This window comes from Coptis chinensis, chromosome 6, assembly GCF_015680905.1.
Source record: "Coptis chinensis isolate HL-2020 chromosome 6, ASM1568090v1, whole genome shotgun sequence".
NCBI classification, from domain to species: Eukaryota; Viridiplantae; Streptophyta; class Magnoliopsida; order Ranunculales; family Ranunculaceae; genus Coptis; species Coptis chinensis.
The window spans coordinates 28,081,051-28,088,937 of NC_141461.1; positions in this window are offsets into that span (position 1 = coordinate 28,081,051).

Below are 7,887 nucleotides of genomic sequence, written 5' to 3' on the forward strand. Positions count from 1 at the left end.
TTTCTTTAAGTGTTCTCATTTTCCCCTTAGGTTGATGTTTAACTGGTACTTATACTATGGTAGGATCTTCAATTTCAACTATGGTATATAGTAAGTTTTCTTTATCTTGTTATGGGGAATCCTCAGGCATTATTATTTTGTTGTCAACCACTTTCCCTGAACGGAGAGTAGTGACGGCCTTTAGTCCCCCTTGTATTATATTTTCATTACTAGAACTACCATTTAATTCGAAGGCTGTGTTTGTTGATTTTGGATTAGTTACAGGTTAACCTGGAAACACGCCTTTTTGTTATGGTTTTTCTTAGGCTAACTGTTGGATGGATTGTTGGATTGCTAGTAATATCTGTTGTTGAGCTTGCATGTATGTATCGAATCTATCAGTTTGAGAAGGTTGCATTGCCACAGGTTGAGTAACAGGAACTATCTCACGTTGATTATTAACGGGTGGATTTTGATAGTTGTTATTTACCGGGACTAAACTTCTATTATTATTATTACAATTACCTTGACCTTGTCCTTGCCTAGGTTGATATTGATTGTAGTTATTGGTGGGCCTAACATTTTGATTATTAAAACTTGGAGGTGTTCCTTGTTGTTGATTATTACGCCAACTAAAATTAGGATTTTGTCTCCATGGTGGGTTAGTTAAATAATTAAAAGCACATACATCTTCTGTCTGTGATTGTGGTTGTTCATAAGCAAGAGAACAATAATGATCTGAATGTTCAAGACTATAACATAAATTACAGCGAAGAGAATTATATTCAGAACGGGAGTTGGTTTCTCTTCTTGTTTATTAACAGAAAGGGCATCTACCTTACGAGTGGGGGATTCAATTAAAGTTTTTAGTTCAGGATCTTGTTTAATCTCAAACATACTAGCTGCCTTAGCTGTAGAAGAAGAAATGGAGCGGGAGTAATCGTTACCTCCCTAGTTGTTACTTTTCTTGAATTGATTATCTAGAAAGTCATATGCATCTGTGGCTCCTTTACCTAGGAAATTACCTCAATTCATGATATCTAAAGTCTCTTTATGATGTTGGGATAGGCCTTTGAAGAAGGCACGAACTAGTGTATCTTTACCAAGATTATGATGTAGACATTCTACTAGAAGATAAGTGAAACGATTCCAAGCCTCAGAAAAGGATTCTTGAGGCTTTTGGCGAAAGAAATGAATATTTTGTAGCATCTCATAAGTCTTCTGTGGTAGATAAAATTGTTCCATAAATAATTCTACTAGTTTTTCCCATGTATCGACAGAGTTCGGCTTTTGTGCTGTTAGCCAAGCAGCTGCTTTGTCAGCTAGGGTGAAAGGAAACACCCTGAGCTTTATTTGTTCAGGTCTTACATTAGGATGATGAAATGTAGTAAGAACTTGTTGTATCCTACGTAAGTGTTGATAATGCTTCTCATGGAAAACAGGTACCAGATTAAATATATGGGGGATTCTAAAAATCTCTCGTAGTATCTGCAAGAATTATGCACGACTCAGGTCCAACATTTAAGGCTTTATAGAAATTAGAGAGAGGTCTCTCTACTATTTCTTCACCCATTGCTACAGATGTAGTGTTGGTGGGTGTATGTGGTGTGTGTGTGGTGATTGGTGAATTTCTAGATAGGCGATTATTTTTGTGTCTACGATAAACAAATATAGTAGGTTTATACGTACCAGATCTTAATCTCATGCAAGTTTTAAATCTAATAGGCAAGTCTTAACGAGTATGCAGAAATAGCCTGATTATTACTAGAAATAGAATCCTCGTGATGAATTGAGGATGTATAAAGGTGTTACAGGAGTGCCCTTGCTATGCGTATAAATAGCGTTTTCAACAACCTTGAAGCTCGTCTACGTTACTTGAACAATTATACAAGTATTGGTCCTGGTACACGATGTGGATTATGAAGTCCTATAAAAAGTTTAACCTTATTAGTTTTCAAAGTTTTAAGAATTAGGAAAAGGGCTTTTTACTATGGGCTTCGTGTTTGGGCATGGATGTTAAGCCTGTGAAAAATGGGCTTTTGGTAGTGGGCTTTCTAATTAATTTTTAATTAATTAACTTTTTTGTATTTTTAATCAAACCAACGGCTAGGTCACTTAGGAATTTGAGGGAGGTTGTTCATGCGTGCACGTTCCTTAATTAGATAACCCCAAATTCTTTCAGTTTGCTAGACACCATTTAGAATGAAGAAAAATAATTTTTAAAATTTAGTAATTTGTAGCATACGAGTATTGTACTGTACTCTTGAGATGATATTGCAAATAATATTAAAAACTTAATTAACTGTAATAACCTAGGGCGCATGCGCACTTAGAATCTAGTTTTATTGGGCGCGTGTCGCGTTTTATATGTGGAAGGCGGGTCGCGTTCAGTAAAGGCAAATTTAGGGCGCACGTGCTAATAAGTGAAAACAATGACTTGATTTTTTTAGGGTCAGGTCATAAGAGGGCAGTGAGTTGATTTCACAACTCGTATGCACTCTAGTAGTAGCAAAAAAATTCGAAGAATTTACGAACACTGTTTTAGTGTGTGTTTTGTGAACAATGAAAACAATGTTTTGTAATCTAAACACGGGTAATGTAAACAAACTAGATGGCAAGCGGCACCATTGATATGTAATGACTGATGTTTGACTGATGCATAGTGGATATATGAGATCTTGAATAGTAAATTATGGTGGAAAAACAGTAGATAAAACTCATCAAAATCATATGATAAAGAGGAGAGTAGTCGTGTTTGCCAAACTCTAATTCATACACTACTTGGATACGAGTCTAGATTGCAATTATACTTCACTAATAAGAGTCAAAACAGTAGATATGATGTGAAAACAATAAATTTAGAGAATGAATAAAGGAATTAGAAGGGGTTAATAAATCTGCCATGCGATTCGATTTACTATTATTTAGTATCGAATCGCTTTGTTAATCCCTAGTAAATACCAAGTCCTCTCGGATTGAGGTTTTACTATCAAGAGAGTATAGCTCCACCACAAATCTCTTTGGTGGTGGCTCTATACTCTAATTCTCTGTTATGAGCTCTATCTCTAGTTACCCATAATGAAGAACTTGAAGTTCTTATTTGCAAAACAATAAATCCTAACGATTAATCACCCTCACGTGGCTTCATAAACATCCTCTAATGGAGGTTTAGCCTAGTTTCATAGGAATCATTACATAAAGACAATAATAAGAATACATAATGTAAGGAGAATTGAATATTAAAGAACTAAGCTTTTTATTGATAGGTTCTAATGGAGGCTACAATGCTAACCCTAATAAAAGTAAAAACTAATTAAAACTAAACTAAACTACTTATTAACTAAAGAGGGGGAAGAGATGTGATGTTTAATATTAAACCTCTTTATATAGGAGATGGTTAGGTTTACATTTTCGTGCATGGGCCAAAAAGGGTACTTTGGGCCTCTAAAGTGAGCCTAAAGTTCATTAGGTTAAGTCTAAAAGGGCCACAACTGCTGGAAATTACTTCAGTGATCGTTTTGTCCACTTTTATATCTCTGATTGGGGCAAGGCTAGGTCCGTTTGAAAACTGATTTTGAGCCGGTTGTTTTGACATAAAGTAGGCCCAATTCCAAGGCCCAAGTCTAAAGATACAACCTGTTGAAGTTCTGCTGGCTTTTTTATCCTTTTTCTACCCGGATTGAATTTGACTTCCCAGCTTTGACTGGGCTTAAAAAAAGCTTTTCTCCATGATTCATGGGCTTTAAATGTAGAACTTCTTTGACAATCATCTTGACTCATTTTCTATGCAAAAGTGGTGCTTTTAGTCACCTAATTAACTACAAGTCCTGAAATGCATAAAAACACGTAAATATTACTAATTCTTATTTATTATAAACATAATTGGCCTAAATAGAATACTATTAAAGGGTTTAAAATACACTTTTAGGTGCTTATCACTTCCCGTGAGTCCCGGAGCTTTTGTATTGAGAAACATGTTTGTAGGAAATAGAAACACAGTCAGGAATCAAGGAATAGTGGCAGAAATAACCAAACACTTGTGAACAGTAGGGTGGGTGGGTGAATTAGGCTGTTTGTAGATTTGAAAAACTAATGGAATTTAATTCTAAAGACAACTAAGATGGCAACGACGCCATTTGATAAAATAGAAATAAGCTTTTACTCCTACTTACGCTAAAGATACTATGAAGAAGTAAACTATAATTCCAAGCTTTTTATATCAAAGTTCTACTCTTAATTTATCATGTAATAAAACTAGAGTAAAAATTCATTCCACTCCTAATTGCTTAGATATTAACTAATTCAGTCCACTAATGATTAACAATTAAACAACATGAGAGTAATGATTCTCAATATAACTAATATGGTGAAAACTAATATTGAATATATTCTAAATTAAACTATGGAAATTAAATATTAACTTGTGAATATGAAGAAGGAATTAGAGAGATTTGAAATCCACCTTGATTAATCCCTAACATGCTAGTATAGAGTTTGTTGCAACCCTAATCTTTATGTTTTCACATAAGGTTCAACATAAAGGTTAGATATTTATTATCTCTAATTATTCATGGTATCTCTAGCCAACTAATGATTAGCATGAGAGGAAGTTGAAACCCATTCTCATGGTGAATGAACTACCCTCTAGTCTAGGTTTATTTTACTTATTGCTAAATAGAATGCCCTAGGCTTGAAGCTCTTTAATACAACTACTATATACTAAAACATCAAGTCTTCATCAAAACTTCAATCAAGCCCCTCTAATGGAGGTTTAGCTATGGTTTATTAGACTATCATGAAATAAATAATAATAAGAAGAAGACATAATTAAAAGAAATACTTGTATTAAAAATAACTTGAATTGTTTAATGGTGGCTAGGCTAAGAACATAAACCCTAAAAACTATATTGAACTAAAGAGAAGAGGTAGAAGAGAGATGGTTAGAGTTTTGTCTTAGTCTTCTTTATATATGAGAGGGTTAGGTTTATAATTTCGTGCATGGGCTTTGGAGCTGTGTTTTGGGCCACTAAATCAGACCCAAAACCTAATTACTTAAGTCCAAAAAGGGTTTTTTTGCTGGAAGTTACTGCAACATATTTTTCATCCACTTTTACTACTTTGATTGGGTCAAGGCCTGAACCATTAGAAATTTATTTCCAAGCTGGTTGTGTTGACATATAATAGGCCCAATTCCGAGGTCTGAGTCCAAAGATACGACCTGCGAAAGTTCTGTTGACTTTTCTACTCTATTTTTGCCCGCATTGACTTTGACTTTTCAGCTTTGACTGGGCTTTAAAAAGGCTTTTTCTCCTTAAAACTTAAGCTTTATCCATAGAACTTCTTTAGCAACCAATTTTTCTCCTTTTTCTTGCAAAAGTGACATATTTCTTCACATAGTTAACTCTAAAACCTGAAATACACAAAAGTACGTAAACATTACTAACTCTTATTTATTATAAACATAATTGGTCTAAATGTAATATTATTAAGGGGTTAAAACTACATTTTTGGGGTCTTATCAAGTAACACAAATGCATCATGCCAAAATTTTACATTTTCCATTTATGCATTTGCATACGTTTTCGAACTTACAAAAATCTAAAAAAAAATCATAGTAGAATAATTATCCCTAGTACAATAAACTATGTATTTCTTATTCTATATCAAACAACCCATGCCCCAAACTTATTTGGGGGTGACGTATTTTCATCATGAAGAACAGAATGCAGGTGTATCGCTGTTTTTGCTCATGTTTCTATGGTAATCTCTTTCCTTATCTCTTCATATTTTGAGGACAAAACATATTTTTATTTGGGGGTTATATAGTAACATTTTGCAAAAACTAGTCATTTTCTATATTAGATATAATAGTATATTTCTTCCTTTCTAAATATATATATATATATATATATATATATATAAAAAGACCAATTTTTTTTTTTTTTTTTTTTTTTTCTGTTTAGTATTAAAAAGTCTTGTTTCCTTTTCTATGATGAATAAAAAGTTTACAAATCTCATTATAGCAATAGAGTAAGGATTCGTTATTCAAACTTAGACTAATATATGTACAATAGTTTCTGCATCTTTTCATGAATTCCATGCATAATCATTTTATTGTATATAGCAGTGAGTTTTCGAGACCAATGTTAGAACAATTAAGTTCCATATCCTGTGAGAATCTAGCCAAAAGCCTCATCTGAATGATTATTGAGTGATGACACAAAGGATGTCCGGATAGAAAGACCACACGTCCACTTGCTTGATCACCACACCATATCCTAAGAGAAAATTTAGACTCTTTCTGAACCGATATAGCCAAATAAACGTTAAAAACCAAAAAAGAAAGTTTTTTTTTTTTTTTTTTCTAGTTACCCCTCTTGAGCCTTCACCATTTTCTAAAAGCCTTTTTATTCTTCGCCATAAATCCCTGGCCCGTTTTAACACACAATAAAAAGCTTACCCAGCTGACGAGTTGAGAATTGGATGGATATCAGAAAAAGAGAAGAGAGGACTTTGTACAAAAGCAGATTAGTTGGTTGCTTCGAAAAGAAAAGAAAGTCCCATAAAAAAACCAAAACTTTAAAAAAAAAAATCAAAGGAGTCAAAAATCGAATCTCCTAAAAAATTCAAAATAAAAAAGGAGACGATATCAGAAACAAAAAGAAAAAGAAAAAAAGAAAAGAAAAGTTAGAACTCCTAAATTTCAAAATCATATAGAGTCACAAAGCCAATGGGCTAAAGAATCACAATTCAGAAGCAAATAACAAAGTGAGGTTCTTCTTTAGTTACAAGTATCTTGAAAACCTAATTTTACAACTTCCTAGATTTTTGTTTTTCCCTTCATTTTTCTTTCTAAACCATTACCCTAGCCCCGTAACTCATAATATTAAAAGACTTCTAGCTCAATTAGGAATAGGATGGTGTGATAGTAAAGGCAAGTGACCCCGGTTTTCTTTGGATGTCATTCATGTATGTGAGGAATATAAGTGCCAGCTGCACTTGAGAGAATGAAACTTGAGTGAATCTATCAGAGAGTTGTGATTGCATCACACCCCTGTGAGAACCCACCTTAAGAATGCTCTCCAAATTTTTTGAAAACGACTCTGCTTTTGCATTTCATTGCTCATATTTTGCACATTTATCTTTAGATGATTAAATTACTGTACATATGTTATTCTAATTTCAAAGGAGCTTGTCCTTATTCCCCGCTAATGAGATGTATAGACTTCTGAGAATAAACAAGGAAACAAGACCATTTGTACTAGATAGAAGAGGTTTGTTAGTACCTTCACTGGAAAACTCTCACGAGGCTTAAAGCTCGTCCACTAGGAAATTCCTAGTGGTTTAAGGCCTTGTTGCATATGGTCAATGCAATCGCACTCCATGAGACGAGATTAGTATAATATATTAATAATAAATCACTCATTTGTGATCTTAGTTTTTCTCTCATCCTTGCTTGAGGACAATCAAGATGCTATTTGGGGGTGGTTATCCTCTCCCAAATGTGCGTTTTATTACCCTTACATTACTGCATTACAACCCTTCTTACGTTTAATGAAAAGACAACTCATAACTTTTATTATCTTTTTCAGGTTACAGAGAAATTCAAATCTCTTATCATAAAAGTTGTGTCTTAGCACCAAAAGGAGCTTTAATCACGCTTATTATGAAGACTCGAAGCTGCTATGAAAAAGTGCTAAAAAAGTCAAAGTCAAAGGTCAAAGATCAAGGACTCCAAACCAGAAAGCTGAAAGTCAAGTCCTTAACTCAGAAGACCAGAGATAGATGTCCTTGACACAAAAGAAGGCTTTCTCTAAAACTTAGCTTGATCAAGAAGAAAGGAAAAAGCAAAAAGCAAAAGCATAAAGCAAACTTGGTGAGGTGTCTCAAATGTAATGGGAGAGGGCA